General features: G+C 34.3%; 1 protein-coding gene across 4 annotated transcripts in view; it reads right to left on the bottom strand.

Moving 5' to 3' along the window:
• The window catches only part of LOC119649541 (knirps-related protein), a 113931-nt gene that overhangs the window by 65751 nt on the left and 27135 nt on the right, over positions 1 to 21045 (bottom strand). For 2 of the 4 annotated variants that reach the window (XM_038051731.1, XM_038051730.1), the window contains one exon: positions 6258 to 6342. The exons of the other annotated variants lie outside the window; for them this stretch is intronic. The gene's annotated coding sequence lies outside the window, so the exon portion shown is untranslated. The remainder of the gene's footprint in view (positions 1 to 6257; positions 6343 to 21045) is intronic. 4 annotated transcript variants of the gene reach the window in all.

Raw genomic sequence — 21045 nt, 5'->3', positions numbered from 1 at the left:
TACATCAGGTTTGCAATCGATTTCGTGAGGATTCAGATTGAAAAAGGAAAAAATTGCTCTCTAAGTATCTAAGTCAATCAGAGTTACTCCATTTCCTCCATTTTCCATCAAGTCTTCTAATAAATCACCCATATACCATCAAGATCCATACATATCTGCTCCTTTTCCGTTCCCTCTTCGTATCCCCTTAAAAAATACATTTATTTAAACATTTTCTCATCCATCAGTTTTGATGAGTCTATTTTCCTCTTCACAACTTTGTCGAATATTGATGGAGACAACTAGTTTTAACTTCCAGTCTGCCAATCTAACCTGCAAGTGCGGGGAGCTTCCCGACATCTTCCCGTTCAAAGTGCGTATAATGTGTTTCACATATGTATGACTACTATAATGTTACATATCATCAAATAAATGATCTTAAACATTACAGAATGATGTGAACTGTTTTCTTAAAAGGAGATATGCACAGAAATAAATAGAGGGAAAAGATGAAGATGAAGAACTGGCTTCAATGACTGACTGACTAACTCTCAGTTAGGACTTTTGACGACTTAGACTGGCAGATTGTATGTGTGGTTGATGATGATTAATGACAAAGTTTATTTTATGCATATTCAAGGAAGGAAGATTGAGAAAAAGAAGTTTTGGATTTTGCATTTGTGTACCTTACTTGCATTTCATACAAATTGCAAGAATGCAAGAATGGTTGATTATGGGATCAGAGTTGGAGCTGACTTCGTTAGATGAGAACGGAGATTGTGCGTTATTGAGTGAGCTGAATATCAGTTAAATATGACTGAGCAGTTCACATCATACGGCCAGAAATTAATAAGCTTTGAATTTAAAATGATTAAGATTGAAGGAAAGGCTTATTTTTGAGGTATAATTTGTGGTTTTGGTCAGGGCTTGGAAAAAAACATGCCTTTCTGCCCTTTGATTACCCCTCAGAATTATGTTTAGTTCAAAGTTGGAATTAGATAGAAATGATCATCCCCGAATTCCTGACCATATCTAACTCTGCGCTCAATTTAAATAACTCAAACCAAACAATTCCAAAAATATGCAGCACCAAACCAGACGAACTGTTATTCGAAATTAACTACTTATTATCTCTACATGCTCCTAAAACAACTTCCCACACACTAAGTCTAGTTCATGAATCGATTTCAGGTGTGCCTATATGCATGCTATCTCCATGCAAGCGAGCATATTAACCCGGACTCAATTGATCTTCCATGGTACACCCATAACATTCTCCAAGACAGCAGAAGACGGAAAAAAGCAGAGCAAGAAATCTTAACTATTCACCACGAGCTGCCTCTTCCAGTGAATCTAAGCAAACTACCAGGAAAAACGATACAGTACAGTTCAAACTCTTCCCGCCACGCCGTGGGTCGTGTTAAATTCACCGTGGGAATTGGATCACTGGAGGAGAGTGCAAAAGAATTCTGCTCAAGGGGTACCAGCCAACAGGTACACTTAACATTGTCGATTAGTCGTGTTGTACACCTTCGGTAAATATATTAAGTCAATTTTCGACCTGAGATCATTTTTCAAATGAATAAAAAAGCGCACTTAGCATAAATGATTTGATCTTGGACCAAGGGGACGAGATCGTAGTGGGTATGGTGCGCCTTTTGCGAACTATGACTAGGCTGAGATGGCCAAGAAAAATTTCCCGAATCAACTTGACTTGCAAAGTGTACGTGCAGGATAAGAGCGCAAATGATGTTGCAGATTTTCGTTTTTATAACATAATATATCCATAACACATGAGAATGTGTTACTAATCATTCTCTTGGCATGTTTTTTTTTGTTTTCCATTCTTAGACAAACACTCGACTGAAACGAAACCAACTTTTGAGATACTTGTGTCTCGAAGGCGGTAGGTAAAAAAAAAGATAGTGAAAACCACATTTCGAATTATTCAAATAAATTTCTTTATAAATAAGATTTCAATGATTTCACAACTTGCACTCACTTACGACTATTGCTAGTTATCGACGGAGCCAGGATGGAGATGCAAAAAAGCGTGTAAAAGTATTAGCAATCATTGTGTATGGAAATACCCAATTTTTCCGTAAAAATTATTGTTGCGAAGGTACTCAACTTAGCCATGGTTAGCGCGAAAGTTAGTTCGGCATATCTAATTCGGATGAGACTCATTTTCCAAGACGTCTTTTTTTGCTGAACCCTATCCACTCTTTGAACTACTATTATCATCATCATTTAGGGCATCAGCAGCATCATTGTTGTTCATCATCATCACCATCATTATTCTCATCGTCGTCGTTAATGTCGTGATCAGCGTCAATGTCGGAGAGGAAGAAGTAAGATAATTGTTGTGTGTAGGTATATGTGCATGTTGGACTTCTAAATTTGAAAAGGTACGTTCGGTAACGAGATTGGATGAGCTTGCAGTATGCATGCGGTTTGATGTAGTGCATGTACATATGTATCCGTTAACAGCGGAAAATATGTCACCTTGCTAAATGGGAGCCAGCGTACTTGTTTTCATGTATATATGGTGAAAGGTTGACAGTAATGAATGCCCAATTATGCTAAATTTTGGCACGTTTGTAAGCGCTACGCACGTGGCATCGCTTGAAATTGTTCTTGGCTCAACATTTCAATGTTTTTCGGTCAAAAAATTTAGGAAGGTAGCGATTTATGTGAATCAAAAGAAAAAGTTGCTTTTTGAACGCTTCGGGCCAATATTCCGACGAAAGCTGTTCCAGATGAATCTCCAAACCGTTAAAAATTCATTTCCGAAACTCTGCATTAAACTTTTAGGATGTAGTTAATCAGAACTTGACCCAGTATATTGGTCTAGATTTGAGACATTTTTCAAAATATTCGTTACAATTGGTCTCGATTATTTGAACTTAAAATGGCTTTAGGTTCAAAAGTTGACCCTATTTCCCCAATTACCCAAGTCGTATTCTAAGCCTGGAATACAATGCAAAACCCGTTCGCCTGTTACTTCAAACATTTTGATAATTATCATAAAATCGTAGGTGAGGTACAGTGTGCCAACCACTCTACGCGTTATCGCTGTTGGTACTGACCAATGTGCCTCATCTCCCTCCAAAATGTTCAAAAAAATCCCAGCATCCCCCTTAGGACTCAGCGTTAATTGAAAGCAATTTCCGCTAATTATTATTGGAGACTGTTGTAGGTGATCTCTTCTTTTTCTCAAGCCTTTGTCCCGTTCACAAGCGGGGTCAGCTCGTCCTGATTGCTTTCGCCATTCTGTTTTATTAAAAGGGTTGGTGATCAAGATGTCGATTTTTTGCAATCCTTAATAAAAAACTATATTATTCATTCTACTGGGAATATGGCACTTTTTCACTGAAACCTACTTTAGGCAATTGTAGGTGTATCAACCACTCTGCTTTGCTGGTTGTCAGCTCCTTTTCCATAGTTCTGTTCTATGTAACACATTCTCTCCGATTACCAGCTGAGGACACAATTACCATTTATTTTGTTACTATTTCCATCGTTTGCGATAGTTCTGCTACCGATTTTTTAACATTCCCTTGTCGAAAAGGGCAGCTTGCTATCAGCTAGCTAATGGTGGCATGTTGATGAAAAGGGTGATGCCAACGTTATAAATTACCTGATGTGCATCGTTTGGTCACAAACTTTGATCTGACCAATATAATGCCAATGGTTTGGTGGTGTATTTTAGAAAAAAAACTAGCTTTTACTAGATCTTCCATTGATCTCCTCAACTCTTCTGTAAAATGCAGTAGTTTGAATGCTACCAATTGGCTCAAAATTTGCAAAATTTGGTTTGGTAAATGATTACTTTCACTCCTCAGTGTTTTGGTAGCTAAGAAACTTTCCATCGACTGTCTGCCCAATTTCAAGATAAGTCAAATAATGACATATGTGATTCGTCGTGATTAACAACCAGCCTGAGTGGCCGGAGACGAACAAGAAGCGAGAATTATCCTAAAGAGAAAGGAAAGAAATATTGAAGATATATGAAAGTGGTTCATCGACATGCGCCTGCTTGTTTCTTTACCAGCAAGGCTTGGAAATATGTACTGACTTTGAACACTTTGATCCCTTACTACAGGTGCCTTTTAAAAAATGCATGTCCACACCGAAACCTCAAAATCAAACCAACACGGGACTTTGACCCAGCGGAAGATCAACACTCGACCAAAATCAGGAAAGTTAAATTAAAAAAAAGTGGCAGTTCGACCGCGCGCACGGAGTCGTAAGACTCCAGAGGCGAATCCCGCGATCGAAGGAGGAAATCCACGATGAATCGCATCTCGAGCGATGGTCCTCTTGCTGGAGGTAAATTGTGAGGTGCAACCTTTGACCTTCCCGCTCTGTCTTGGTATCCCCAGGCCCTTATATTGGAGGTTGCCCCTAGGTATTCCGTTGACACGCGCTTCTTAAGGATGGCTTTTGGCAACTAAATACTCCCACGTTGTGCCCTATTTTTAATAACAAAACGGGATTTGTCGATGGCCAAGCTCCTCCTTGAGTAAGCGCTTGTCAACGAAAAACTGCGACCGAGCGCTAGTATTTGCTGGTGGACTTTCCTGGCCAATTTCGATAACTTTCTTTTATTTTTTGGCTTTAGGTCTCCGGCCATTCAGGATGGTGTTTGTCGATTGACAAATCTAATTCTGTAATTACAAACTTTGATACAGTCGGAGAAACTTTACATTTGTAGGAATATTGAAATTTATTTCATTCAGTACCTCACTAAGCACAGGCTTTTCCATTTCATTCAAACTTGCAAAATTATTTTACACATGTTGAAAAAATGCCCCCTTTTCCAGTTCCCAGTTCATTCAAGGGACGTTCAAAGATTTTGCTCATGCATTACCTCGAGTAAACCACCGAAAGTATGACGGGGCTAGGAGGAAGGGGAGGGGTGGAATTTACCTTTTATCGGAGAAGGAAAGACTTTGAGCTAGTGAACAATACGGTAGTTGAATACCAGGCCTAGATAAAGCCTCTAATTAGATTTTGTACTATCTTAAAGGTCTATGAGACCAAATAAAGAGGGGAAAGTTTCTTTCCAATTGTTTCAGTCCGTCATTAAGTGAGCGTGAACCCAGAGCTGCATTACATTGCAAAGAAATGAAAAGCGACTCGCGGTAATGAAGATGAAGGTGTCGCGTTGGACCAATGGCTCCATGATCACATCCGAGATTAGGCTAAAGAAGAAAAACAATTTTCCAGTCTATACCATAGGTTTTCTACACCATATTTTGCTTTATGAGCCAAATGAGTCAATTTTTCGTTCCAAATCGGCATTTCAAACTTAACAGATAACCGCTTTTGCAGAGACTGCATTATATCTAGTTTGGTAATCCATTTGGATTCCTTTTTGTTTCGGATGACTTCTGGGAGTTGGTACCAAATTTGCAGATTTTTTGGCCACACCCCATAGATAATTTCAGAACTTTTTTCATTTTTAAATTTTTTTATTATAGTTTAAAAATTGAAAATTATATAGGAGAGTATATACTTATTATCATAAAAAAAGTGTCGAACAATTTACAGAAAAGTTCCTTTATTGCCGCTTCTGGGTGTATCATCTTTCGAACTGTAATATATTCTTAATTATTATCGTTATCTTTCAGTTCGAATTTACTATCAGAATATTTTTCAACCAAGTACTTTGTAGTGAAGTGCGTAAAAGACGTAGAGTCAGAACCTGCCTGAGATGGAGAGATGGCGTAGGTCAGGACGCTAGAGAGCTTTTGGGGATATCGAATTGGTGGACCTCGGCGCAAAACCGGGATGTCTGGAGTTCCTTATTAGGGCAGGCCTAGACCGGATACCGGTTGTTGCGCCATTGATGATGTACTTTGTAGTGGCCAAGCAAGTTGCCACTGTTGCCTAATTTTAAAGTCATTTTATTATACAATAATCTGATATAGCATTTTCGTCTCAAGTTAACGATATTACAAATGATATTAACAATATTCTAAATCAAATTAACAGCGTTCCGCACTCAATACACGGTTTTCCCAAGTCATATTAACATGATCAAATGTATGACCTAATCGAAACGAAATGTATTAAAAGCCCACCATTTGCATAGCTTGCTTTTTTGGATTACCTAATAATTTGATGCTGTTAATTTGATTTGGAGAAATTTCAATTTCATTTATAATGTCGTGAATTTGATGTGAAAAGCTGTTAATTTGATTCGAAAATTTTCATTGCTGTCATTAATTTTAAGTGCTATAAATGAGTTAAAACTTGATCCTTAAACTCACCTCTTCCCAATATATATGTACTTTTTAATTCAACAAATGCTTGTTTTCATTACATACTGACATTTTGATCAAGCAATTAGTTTACCTGGAATGAAAAAGAAAATTTTATCAATTAAGTGAGAAATTTGATACAAAAATTAATGATGAAACGAAATTTATGGATAAACAATATAAACGACTTATTTATGTGTGCAAAGGAACAATTTTATGTATATCTGACATTGTCAAAATGGATGCAGTGGCAATACTAGATTGTGATAACACAATTAAGACCTATGACTATTAGCTGGTAGTCCTATTGGTTGCCAACATGAAATCACACTTTGTACACTTTATTCCACAGCAGCCTTCATTCAGAATTTAAACCAGAGTAAGTAGCTCAGAAGTTGACATTCATATACCTCAGCTATTATATTGCCAACAAAAGTTTTGGCTTTTCTACCAAACCTTGCTTTTTCCATTTTGTCGTGAATCTGGGGGTCGAAATATGGTATTGATTGGAGTTGCTCTAAAGCAACGAAGATGAACCAGATTGTATAGATTTTTGCACTCTTCACACAGGTATTTAATTTGTCTTTATTTTTCATTTTATGAAACTTTTTTTTAATACTATGAATGAGATCATAAGTGAAAAGATTTGTCGATAAAAATATAGAAAACGATCTCTTTAACAAACAAACAAAATTTGTTTTATTCTGAATATATTAATATACGTATTGGGAGCCCAAAAAGAAAGAGGGAGAAAGAGAGAATCTAAATTTCAAAATACTGATATATTCAAAAGAATGACATCGGGTTCGTCTCATTTGTCTTTCTATTCAGAAAAAAATAACACAATATTTTTAGAATTCCGCAAAAAAATAATTTCAAAAATTTCCGCCGTCTTATCATTTGACATTACATCTAGCTTTTATTTGAAATTAATTTAATTTAAATTCAGCAGAAATACATAACAAACACACTCTTTTAACTAATATTTTATGTATCTTCAAATTGAAAATTTCTAGATTCTTGACTGCATAAAAAGGTATCGGTCAGGGAGAATTAGGATTTAACCTTATTCAGTTTCTAGACTATTTTGCATACTTATTAATGTTTTACGAATTTTGGTAAGAATTTTGTAAAAATATCATCCTACTCAACACAAAAATGTCGACAGAAGGAAAATGCGGTTGTGATAAAATATGGACTATTTACCCTGTTTCTAAAACAATAGATAATCAACTCCACCTCCTCTAACGCATAAAACTACTGAACTGCAATATAACACCTGTTTCCCGCTAATGCCACACTTTTTTTCTAACCGTCCTAAAATTAAATGAATAATTTTCTAATAATCATAAAATATAAATTTTATGGCAATAAGAATATTCAATTCCGGATTGAAATTTCAACAGAAAATGGTACTATTAAGGCAGTATTTATATGTAGATCGCCTGCATGTTTGAAGAACATTTGCTTAAATTAAAAAAAAGATTTGTGGTTGTTATATGGTAATGAAAACTTGAAATTAATACTTCATTTAAGAAAAGAGTTTATTTGGGTTCAGTTTAGTCTGTAAGTAAAGTTACCCAGAAAACATGGAGGAATGTTTAGGCAATTTCGTTAATACGACATTGAAAATTTATTGTGTTATTTTTAACTAAAGGTCTAAAAATATGACTTAATCTACATAATCTTACGTTGAAATATTGGAAAAAGATCTATTTTTAGACGGATGAACTACGAATTTCTCCTCACATCTTGCAGTGCTATTTATATCCTATCTATTATTAGACATGAGAATTAACACAAAAAGTAATCCCGTGTTTTTTTGGATATGGTTATCAAAAATATTATGAAACTTCAAAACCTTCATCTATCCGCTAATATAATTTACTCAACAATAAATTTGATTTCAGCTGTCAGACGTTTTAATCCTGTGATAACAAATTAAACCATAAATTTATGCATATTAATATTTGTGGGTTGGAAAAAAAAATCAGGCTTATGGCAAATTAAAAATTTTCCACGCCATGGTGGCTCCAATAGGAATTTCAAAGAACCGTCCTTAACGGTTAGTTTCATGTATACGCAAAGAACCTGTCGTTTGTTATGCAGAAAGGCAGACAAAATTATTTTTTAGTCTGGATATGTGGATAGTTTGGGAGCCAAATGTTTACTTCCTCAGTAGGTTTTATAATCTCTTCTGAAAAGGTCATATAGTTTTTCGCATACATTTGGAGCTCATTGGAAAATATTTCCATTATAAGCTTCCATAGAGATGTTTCATCAAATAAAGGACCAATATTTTCCCGAAATGCCGTTTATAAATCTGAATTAAAAATGTTGGCCTACATTCGGAAAAAGAAAAAAATCTTCAGATTATCTCGATGTAAAAAATTAGCTACCTAGTCACTAAAGGCTCAACAATGTTATTTTATTAATTAAGCATTATTAGCAATAGATTACTAAATTATCAGCTAACTGGCCCAAAAAGATTGGAATGGAAAAGCTTCATGATTCAGCGGATGCTTACGGTCTTTATAAAGCAACCACAAATTTAAGAAGTGAAATAAATGCTAGTTTTATGAAAATATCCACATATTGGGAATAGAATGCTCAGAAATAAAATAAACAATCTTTTATTGACAAAAACGGGTAACTTGAACTTGAAAAAACGACAAATCATAAAACCTATCCCCAACTTGAAGACTAACGAATTATACTTATATTTATATATATTTACTGCAAAAGTACCCATTGAAATTCTTATTAGATATTGGGTTTACATACAAATAACTGCTCATTTTGGAATAAACGTTTTTGCTCTTATTATTTGACAGATTCTGCTTCTCTTCAGCACCTCTATTTTCTGTTGACTATCTTTTAATTTGAGTTCGAGTTATTACTATTTTATGGTCAAACATTTGACCAACTCTAGGGGCATATATAAATTATTTATTTATTTAATCGTACGTGACCAGTCAAATCGGCCAATTCTTGCTTTTCCTTTGCTGCTCAACCATCAAGAACGTTCCGCAACAAAATTTGGAGATTTTTTTTCCCTTATTTTCTACAGATTTGAATCTTATCGATATTTCCACTGCATTGAAATAGCACACCTGAAATGGTTAAAATACACTTTCGGAATTCCAATTAAATTTTTCTAACCAGCGATATCTGGATAAGTGATATAAATTATGATTTGAAAGTTCTCCATATTACAACACCAAACAAGTAATAATTTCCATTCCATCTATGGATAGATGAATATCTAATCTCCAAAGTTCTGTGTTAGAATGACAACTGAACTGATTCGAACAAATTAGAAATTCAGCCAAGGTCGTTCCACTGTAAAATCCGCATTGACTTAGCTAGAAACCCAAAATTTATATAATTTGTTGGTAGTGATTTTTACATTTTAATGTCGACAGATTCATATCCCTTAATGGTGATAACGATTGCTATTGAATTGGTTCTGATTAAATTAAATACCACGATAACATGCTCATAAAAAAGGAAACTACAGGAGGCTTACAACGGAATGAGAGTAGCAAAAAATAACATAAAAAATCAAACGGAAAATCTGTTATAATTCTAAATGGAATTTGTTTTTTTTTATACTCTGAATCTGACTTTCTAGAGAGAAAAAAATGTTTATGTAAAATCCGCGGCAAACTGAATATAGATGTGAAGATCATTATCCGTATGATGATGGTAGTGATGACTCATTAAGATGCTCAGTGAGAAAAAAACAAGATTTTTGTCTTAATTTGCAATGATTGAAAAATAGTAATCATAGTTTGAGTAAAAATCTATTTTGGGATATGACTTAAAGAAATATTATCGATTCAATTCACTTAATACTGTATCCTGGATCGATTTGAACGGTTGAAATTGGGAATTTTGCATTTTTTCGAAATGATGTTGGCGCCAGTTTATTAAGGTATGTTAATTGCGGTCGCTATTGTTCTACATTTTGCGCAGCGATTAGTTCAGTTTTAGATGGTATTATGCATAATAAATGGATCTTATGCAAATTATTTTATTAATTGTTGTTTTGAGATTTTGGGGGAGTTGATCAGATTTTGAGAAAACAGATGGATGATGAGTAATATCCGAATAATAGCGACTTTCTAGTCCCTCATATATGTATTTTTTTCTTGGTAAACTTGTCTGACGTTATTGTTGTCAGAGAAAGATATAAATTAAAAAATGGACCCAATTTTAATATGAATAGTCAGCGAAAATGTATCAACCGCTTCTAGTTATTCTGAGAATATATTCCATTCAGTGTAGGGTTTTAATTTATTCAAAACTGAAGTATCATAAAGAATCAACGGCACAATCTAAAAGGAATTCTCTGACAAGAGATAGCAGCTAGATAACACTATTTTATAATTTATAACTAATTTTTTTCAGTTAAGCACAATATCTACGAGTTTCTCGCGCTCACTGCTCACAACAAATAATCGATAATGTCAAAATTTATTTCAGATACCACTTTGCCGATAATTATTGATATCCATTGTTTACAATCTTGTTTTGCATGAAATCCATTCCTCTTCCTCTACTGTTTTGTTAAACACTTTCCTTATCTCCTGCTATTTATTGTTATTACTAGTCTTAATTTTTTCCTGAACTGAATAGAATTAATACAAAATGCTTTCAAATCTCATATTACTTAACTTTTGTAAAATATAATAAACGCTCTGGAGTATCTCATTGTTGGGTGATAGATTTAATGATAAAAAAGCAAAATCAACCATTAAAATTCTGAAAAACAAAAACTGTGGACAGGTTAATAGCATTTTCGGTGCCCAGTTCATATATCACCTAAAAAAGGTGAATATATAGATGTTAGTTCAACGAGGTCCAAAATACGGACATATACCGATGGATAGGAAAAAAACTGAAATTAAGATAACGAAAACAAAATGGAGACAAATTATTTATGAGATACGTTTCCTACTGTTTACCTCTATGTGATCTGGTTTTCCCACATTGTGTGTTAAACGATAAGTTTTTACTTTTCAATTTTTTTCGTTTTTTAACTTTTTTCAAACGGACCCAGATCTATGCATATCGCACGATACCATTATGATATTTAATCTTCATGGTTTTTAATTAGTTATTTTTTTCATTCAATCGAATGTTTTTTGAAGATTTGAGTCAGTGGATGTTGGGTACATATTTTGAATATTAGATTTCTTAGAGTCACAGATTCACATTAATATAAATTGAATTTAACTGGTTTAAGAGGAACATTAGATGTTATATTTTATGGAAAAAAGGGCAATCGAATGAGTGTTTTGACTTAATTTATCGCGTATAATGGGTTGATACAGAGCAGATGTGGTCGTAGTTCAATTTGGTTTGGAATGATCGAGGGTAATGTTTTTTATTCCATTGAGTAGAATAGGTTTTAGTGTCAATTCACCGCGTCAAAAAGGAGATGTTATCTTTTAATTTCCACTCAATATGTATTTTGAGTGAGTGGCTTTTATGTCTATTGTTCAATGTTGCTTATCTTTTTAGTTAAATTCAAAAAAGTCGTAGATTAGGTCAGATTTTATGGAATTTGAATTATATCAATAGCGGGCTTAACCTAGGCATTGATGGTTCAAAACACACAATCAATTGAATGATATTAATGCTGGCGAAAAGAATTCCATTTAAATTGGTCCTTTTCTATTAAAATTGGAGAAATCAACCTTGGAAGTAAAATGTGGGCTAGAAGCGTCACCGCTTCGTTTCTCATTAGCACGTAAATCTTCTATAATGGGTTGACTGTGTGGAGTCGCATGGACAGGTGCTGTTGAACCTAATAGTTACTGTTTAGGATAATTAATACTACAAACAGTAATTAACGCAGATATTGTAGATGTCAGAATTATCCCCAGTAATCAAGGAATTCTAACACTAACAGATGCGCAAGCGATAGTCGAAATTGCAACCACCACTTGTACTAGAAAGAACGGCGTATTGCATCGAACGATGCATTAGAGTACTATTCGGTGATGTTTAATGATGCGATATCACATCGACATGGATATCACAAAACATTACTTATTATGAGAGTATTATTATCATCACTTCTGTAGTGGAAAATTAAGAGGTGATGATTTAATCTTGTGACGTTTACTGATATTGCAATTTTTAATAATCTTTGGATGGTGCTTGGTAACGATAATATGACATTACACTTTAAGGTGATATCACTTTTTTTATATTATTACATGACCTACCTAACGACCTTAAGTAATGCGAATAAACCTTTTGTATATTGCATAATAGCAAACCTTATGGTGGCCAACTCTATTTCCCGGTGAAGTTGGAATTGTTGCTAAAGCGCCCCAACGACGATTTGTTTTCCTTCAGTTTCATTTACACGAAATGTTTTTTTGGTTCTTTCGGGTGGTAGTTCTAATAGTGTATACCACGCTTTTGGGTAGGTGCCTGTGAATTTTTTCGAGCGATCCATATGGGCTGCTCACTGGAGCTTTCGAATTTGAGAAGCATTTTCTTTGTCATTCGCTGCACCCCCTCGTTGAGACTGAAATTTTCCTGACGATTTGTTAACCACGTTATGCTGCTGTAACATAGGATCGGCCGAATCAAAGTCTTTTGTATTGTGAACATTGTTTTCCTGTCCACATTTTTAAGGTTTTGTGTGAAACAAAACCTTATTGGAATCGAGACGGTGTCTGTCTGTCCGTCTGTCCGTCTGTCTGTCTGTCTGTCTGTCTGTCTGTCTGTCTGTCACACCCGATTTATTCAGAAACGACTAGACCGATTGTCACGAAAATTGGTGAGAGTGTGTAACCTGGTGATCCCTTTACATGCAGTAAGTGGCGCCATCTTGTGTTAAGTTTAAGGGGGGGCTCCCCATACATGTGAATGGAGGGTGCACATTTTTTTTTCACAGAATGTAGCCATGTAGGGTATCAAATGAAAGGTCTCAATTAGTACTTTTCGAATCTGGTTCAATATTTGATATTAGATGAAACATAGGGGAGTGAGGGTTCAAAATATGACCCCCAAAAAGTGTAACAGGTCTCGTTCTCAGAACCTATCCAACCGAAAAATCAGAAAAAAATCACAGTGGTGCATCTCAACGAAATCTAGGCCTCAAAATATATCCGGTTCCGATATCTGCACAAATAAAGTTAATAATAGTATATTTCTACATTTTAGAAATTTACCCCGCACCCCCCCTTATGTTCATCCCAGAAGTACAAAATTTAGCATGCCTATAATGAAGAACATAGTGCACAGTTTGGTCAAGTTTGAAGAAAATCAAACAAATATTAACAAAGTTATAGGGGGTGAAACTTCACAATTTTTTGTGAATTTCGTGCACTCTACAACCTGCATGACGTCATCATCACATATCAATTCGTCAATACCACTACGAAATGAGTTCTTATGAGTTGGGTCGCAGAGAATTATTTTGTTTTAGTTTTTTAGTTATTTGTCAACCAGACATGTGTGTATGTAGGTATATAATAGATGCGTGCTAATGAACTTTGCGGGTAGTGCCTAATTCAAATAGATATAAGAAGTAAATCGGAAATATGGGTACGATCAATTTATATACGTGCATATATGTGTACAGTATTCGGAAATAGGCAGTTTGTTTGTTTAGGGTGAGCGTAATATGTACGTACGTCTCGTAGTTGGGAAAAATATAAAGGATTATGTTGGATTTGTAGCTATATACGGACAGAAAAATGTGCGTTGAAGTTTCTCACATAAGATGAACACAAAACCTTTATACCCGAAGCGCGAGCTTCCGGTATTCCGACTTGTTATGTTTTAGAATTAGCAATATGAGGAAGAATGTAAGTAAGTATACCAAATTGTTGATTTGTTTAAAATTGCTTAGTGTCGCGTTTCGCATGATTTACGTTTTGCTCTTGGTTTGTGTCATAATTTTGGCTTCTCTTCTTTATTTTTAGGGTAACTTCCCTCACTTTTTTGTTGAACTTCAACAGGGCCTTCTTCGCGCTCTCTTTCAATCATGCAAAGATATTTATATCATTCACATTGAACACTACTTGAGATTAATTAATAAGAAACGTATTATTTAGATTCATTGGTATCTTTGGGGTTATATTTTCAAGCTAAATAATGTTCAAACCAGTCCATTGCCATGTTTTAATTTTGTTACATTTTGTTAGGAAATCACACCTTTATTTAAGTGTGAAACTGGCTCAATGCACTCCGTTGAATCTAATCTCTTTCACTGGAACTTCCCTTTTCAACGGTTTTGTAAAGAGGAATTTCACCTTGTATTTGTCTCCGCCATAGACAGACCCAAGCCGAAAATGGCAGAGGGCAGAGTTACTGTAATCTGAATTACCTATGAGCAGATCCTCGCTGTGTTTCTGCAAAATGTAGTTCTGGACTGGACGATGGAAAAAGGAATCTATTGGCTTAGTATCGACTCAGGACATTAAATGAAAACACAATTGGTATTTTCAACAAATTGGAAATTCTTATTCATATCAAATATATTTATTCATTTGCGGATCCTCTTCGCGTCCTTTGAGCTTCTATAGAAACTGCTTACATGTCTACTAGAGTCACCTTTGTATGTTACAACAAAGGACATGAAGAAACGAAGGGGCCCTGCCGATCATAAGCAGCTGAAGGGGGGTGAGGTCGAAGAGGTTGTTTTAATTCCGATTCATTTTGAAAAGTATTCCGCGTTCCATTTGAACTTTCTGCGATTTTTGAAAATGTACTTTTTAAAATGCGTGTGTCATCTCAGCTCACCATGCATAAGACGCGTGAAGTTTGTATGTAATAGTACTTGAAGGACTGAAATATCCGAAAAGATTTTCATCATTGGCAGTCCCAAACCTGACTTTCCTTAAGGCATGCATGTGGATGGGGTACTCCAGTCAGACCTGCATAATTAGTCTTTGCCGCTTTTCTACTTTCCCGAGGTAACCTTGCCTTTGTCGTAGACTTCAATCCACCCCGACCATCCCCAGTTTCTACGTCTATTGCATGCTCGGACTTTTGGAAATATTAGGAGTTCGCCTTCATATTATACATATATATATATTTTAATATTCAAATTCCCAGAGCGGAATTGCTTAAACCAGTTTTGGTACTAAGCTTTATTCGAATTCTTCATTTTAGGGAAGTATAAATATAACAGAAGTACACAGTTTGGTTTTCCATTTTCAATTTGTTTTGAAATCACTGAGACTCAACCAACTTTGTCTATAAAATGTTGGCTGTCAAACGTATACGACAAAGGACCTCAGTAATACCAACACTGTGCCAGCTCTATCTGTTGCAAGAAAACGCAACCATTTTTTACTCAATCCTATAGATGGGGTGAAATTATCATACACGTGCCGCTCTAAAGTGAACAGTGTGTAGCAAAAAATTTCAAGAATTTAAAAGACGTCATCATTCCTTTGAGGGAATGGACTGCTTATAGTGAAAGGAAAATAATCGTATAGTGTCTGGAATATTTCAAAACTTTATTCCAGAATTTTGATTATTATGGAAATATTAGAATCTATTATAAGTGACCTATCAGGTTTCTTGTCTTTAGCTACGTATTTTTTGCAGTTTGTTCTGGTCTCACTTTTTTTTTATAATTTTATCATTACGAAAGCATAAAGATGACTTACAAAGTTTTCTGCCTTAAGGTATCTATTTATGTAGACTATTGTTTGTCTTATTTTGTTTTGATGGCTGTATCTCTTATAAATTATGAATTGTTTGAATTGATATAATTTAAAGCTATTTTAAATAAAAGTCAAAAAAAGAAAGAAAATGCAAATTGGTAATTTGGTACTACATAAAACTCGCTTTTCATTTCCTGAATTCAAAACACCCAAGCAAAGTAAGAATCATATAATTTTGTGAAAAACTTTAATTTCAATATAAAAAATGCGAAAGAAATATAGAAATAATATTTTGTCATCCAACATAAGAGAAAATTTCAGCAAAAAAACATAAATATTTTAAAAAAATCTCTATTTTTCTTCCAAACTGCCAAAAATAAAATAAAATATTCCAAAAAAATATAATAAACAGCATTTACCTTCCATATTTTTTTGAATTTCTAATTAGAGGTGCAAATTTTCATATGTAAATTATTTCCGATAATCCAATTTTATGGGCGTTTATAATATGGATATATTTATCGTTTAAGTTTAAGATTTCATATTCTTTTATGTGCAATAAATTCCAAAACCATTTTTCAAAAAGTTTCCTCATTGCTGATGATTTTCAAAGAATTTATAATTATTCACTACAGTTTTTGGGATCGTATTTCTGTGTTGGGAACCATATTAACATTAACATATCATTTATTAGTTATTGGCTAATTCAAATAAGGTGAAATCCATTCAATTATTTACGTGTCTTTATCTAAACGATGTATTTATGAATATATATACGTTAGTTTAAAAAGATAAGTTGAAAGTGGGAGGTCAAAGGTGTTGATTTTCAAAATATTGTCACTTTGATTGAGGAGTTAAGAATTTAAAATTAACATTTTGACCGATAAAAAATTCAGTGAAGAAAATTATGTCAGTGGAAGATTTCGGATCCAATTGATTATATATCGTGGATTTTTGCAAAATTTTATTTATAATATCTAGTCCAAAGAAATTGGCAAAATATGACCCAAAGGCTATTTTTATATATGAATAATGTGTGGAAAGTTGGTGTGAGAAAATTCTGTTTGAAAAGATAGTATTGAAATATAATTTCGGGTTAGGTGGAAGAGATTATCAAATTTTTCTATCCATTTGTTTGATGAAATTCACGGTTTACTTAATTCCTGCCATTTAAAATCTTCATCGAACACAAAAAAGTGATTCCATTCCTAATAAACGCGGAACTAGTTATTTTTGAAGAATACTTTTTCATTTTTTTCTTACAATACAAAATGCTAATTTATTACAATGTCGTTCTTAATTATCTTTCTTGCAGGGCATATCAACGCACAACTAATCGTTGTTTTTCTTTTAATTGCTCGCCTTGTTAGAAATCTTCTCCTGCGAGAAATCTTATGCACTATTTTAACTTTTTATCACAATCTTCTACCAATTACAAAGCATATTTCTAACTGAACAATGTATTGTGGTCATTAGCTAATTATACCTGGGAACTACTTACTCCCTACTTGTGTAGATTGCCTACGAAAATATGATTTAGATTTGCTTGCATGTACTCTCTAAAATTAAACCAAACGCAGCATAGTATGGTTTAGTTGTACAAATACATGTACGTCAATTAATCTTCACACTACAAAGAAGCCATTTTGTTAACCATGAAAAATTCTATAATTGTCTTAACTATAATTACTACCGCTGAACTGTGTGCACATGTATTTGCTCTTTCTCAAAATGTGGTTTACCTAACAAATACCATGGAACAGCTGAGTATCATGTATATGTCATTATTATACATTAAATTATGGTTAAGTTGTTAAGTATAATATTAAACAAGGTCATCATCGACACGATTTAGAACGTGATGAACATCAAATTATAGCATTACCAGGAAACCAGGTATTTGCCAGTGAATAAGTGTAATATTAGGAAAAATTAGTAAACGTATGTGCAAATGTGTACGTGGTATAGTATAAAAATATAATATTTCACAAAGCAGAACAAGATGTAGGAAGAATAAGAACAAAAATTACAACTGCTTGCCCAAATCATTCCAATTAACTCATAAAAACGTGTTGTGATATTCAGCTCACTTTGAATTGGTTTAGTGGTAAATTGTTAAAAACCAACTAAAGAAAATCGAACCGAAACAAATTCGCTTAAATAGATTTTTCACCGAAGAAATCGGATGGGGAGAAACGCTTATTGCCAAAATATAAAACGTAGATATTATTGCTTTTTAGTGATTTTAATGGTTGTGGAGTTTTTCTTCAAATTGTGGAGTAGTAACAGGTTCTAGTTGTAATTATCATGTAAACATACCCATAACCTATTGGCAACAAATGACCATTAAAAACTAAAACAACAACGGTCTAACTAAACCAGGGTTTATTTGACCAGTATCCAATAGAATATGAATCCAAATTTTAAAATTCGCTGAGAATGAAAACTTTTGGCACCGGAAGTAACGCCAAATGAAAAAATTTGACTTCCAAGTTAAGAAAATAAAAGAAATGTAATTTTCTTAAATTTTGAGTATTTTATGATTTTTTTCGAATGCCATCAAAACTTGCAAACCTCTCTTACCATCCTCTTATCTAAAACTTCCAAAACACCTTTGAAACCACCAAATTATTGTTATTTTCATGATAAATTACTTCAAACATTTTCTAGAGTATATGCTTATTAAAGTAATCGAACCAATTGCCTCTGAAAACTAAAGTGGATTAATCCAATTTTAAGTACTTTACGCTTTAAGATGCATCGAAAATTAACTATTTCCTAAACATATTCGCTTTTAAAAATAAGATACAAGTGAGCGGTGGAATGTCCTATTTTGTACGTACGAAAAGTTCAATTACCGTGAAATGGTCAATCGGCTGGCATGATTTTATTTAAGATTAAAAAGGTGAGGAAATAAGAAGTAGATGGCCGTGGGATAGAAATTATGTTTTGATCAGGGTACTTAATGTTTGTTGTTTTTATCGATCATGAAATTACATTTATGTTGAGATTTTGCATGGAAATTGCACGCAGTAGAGGAAAGTGTAATCAAATCAATCAAAATATTTTGCGGAAAGATACTAACAAGGGCACGTGTAGGCTTGTACGAATATTCTAGTTTTTTGTTAATAATAATGAGCTGATTTTAAACTTCGAGCTTTTAGGTTTATGGTAGAGGCAAAACTTGGCAATTTAGAAAATTAAGATTTTTAGGTAAATGGTTCGATAATTTTTGTATTCTAAAAACAAGAAAATATTCAGGTATATAGCAAAAACTACCATAAATATGAGTAACAATAATCGATGGAGAAACGATCCAATTTAGACTTAGAACTTGACTAACATCCGATATATAGCTTAGGATACAACTCACTCTGCTACCAATGGGTGAGAAACAAGACTATCAACGACTATCAATAGTCAACTGTTAACTACAATGGATATGCCAAAAGTAGTTTTAGGACATGGTTACTCCCATCAGAAAGAAATAGGAAGCTTATTAACCTTAGCAAGTTCCTTTCCTCTTCTGTTAAAAATATTTTTGCAAATCGCATCTGCAATGATCCCATTTTTTTATAGTTTAACAAATCCATTAGCTGATTCTTCTTCTGTGACATAACAAGAGGTTCATTATTTAAAGAAACCGTAGGTTTGTCGTAGGATTGTTTTGTTTTTTAATTTGAAGTTCATTAGCAATGTTGTAGGAGAACAAGAAACAGCAACCCAAATATCGATCAATGACCTTGGTAAATGGAATAGTCAAAATATTGTGGCTAGTTCTGATGAATTACATTCTCTAATTGAGATCAATAAAAAAAGTCTTGTGTGGCGTTCACTGACGGAAAGTGCACAAATAATTACATCTTCCCGTTTTATTTTTGTCAAACGAATTTGTTCAAATATTCTTCAACTGTCTCCTTGATGGTCATCTGTCTACCTGTGTGCAATACGCAGCTTGCTGGTGGAATTGTTATACCTATTGGCTAATTACTATATGGTTGAAATGGTTGCACATAGAGAGATAGTTCGTTATTTTTAGTGTACCCTAAAGTGCTCTACCCTCTTGATTTATAAAAGAAGACAAGTAAAGTTAGATTGAAGGTAAACATCAACCAAATCGAGTAGCCGTCGCTCTCATCACTAATGGCGTATGTCTAAAGAATGCTGCTTCCACTCACGGCGGCACAGAACTTGATGTTGCTCGACTCATTAGTAGTACTACATTCGTCTTCTCTGTTTTGTCCTACCTCTGTTTTTGCTGCCTTTTCAAAACCAACATCCAACAATCAACATGGATGGGGATTAAATAAATTGCGAGGAACCAATAATGATGGCACGGATTAACGTGTTATGCCTCACCTAGGAGTCTAGGACAACTCTATATAAAATACCATATTTGCGAAGTAAGGACGCGTAGTGCTGCATAGTGAACCAGCTTGAAGAGTGATAAACTTACCAGGAAATCAAAGCTCAGTCAAATAAATTATGCATTGAATTACGTCTTGGATGAATCGGATTCCATAAAAGTTCCAGCTACTTTAATAGACTTATTCATTAGCTCAGCGGCAATTAACGGACCCAGTATCCGCGTTGTAAAGCAAAAATACACACATTGAACCCAGAAGACTTTTTGACTGTGGTGGGGGTGCAACTACTTTATGAAACTCCTACAAGAGAATCCCTTGCAAATAACCGGGCCGAGGGCTCGTTCTTCTTAATTTTCTCGCGTCATATATTTTCAGCGTTGGTCGCTTGTTGCGATGGATTTACATATGGATATAAGGTGGACGAGGTAAGTCCAGAATTTCATCAAACATACTCTCCACTGACATTAATGTACAAACCCACAGTTAAATTGCTTACTTTTGGATCATATTGTCACCTGCCACTGTTACGCAAACAAATTTGAAATTACAAAATCATGACTGCGGAATAGAGTCAAAAAGCAGTTCTCGTTAGATTACTTTGGGTCGGACAATCTCCAAAGAAGATAATTTAGGAGTTTAGACAAAAGAGAAACATAACAGTAGTTTACGAGTATTACCAAAAGTGTCATCTGTTCTGTCGGTCTCTACGGTTCTGAGTGTTGGCCGACTATAAAAGACAATGAACGGCATATTGCGGTAATGGAGACGAGATGTTGCATTGGATTG

The sequence above is a fragment of the Hermetia illucens genome, chromosome 2 (assembly GCF_905115235.1).
Source record: "Hermetia illucens chromosome 2, iHerIll2.2.curated.20191125, whole genome shotgun sequence".
In the NCBI taxonomy this organism is placed as follows: domain Eukaryota; kingdom Metazoa; phylum Arthropoda; class Insecta; order Diptera; family Stratiomyidae; genus Hermetia; species Hermetia illucens.
This window is presented reverse-complemented; position numbering and strand designations above follow the sequence as displayed.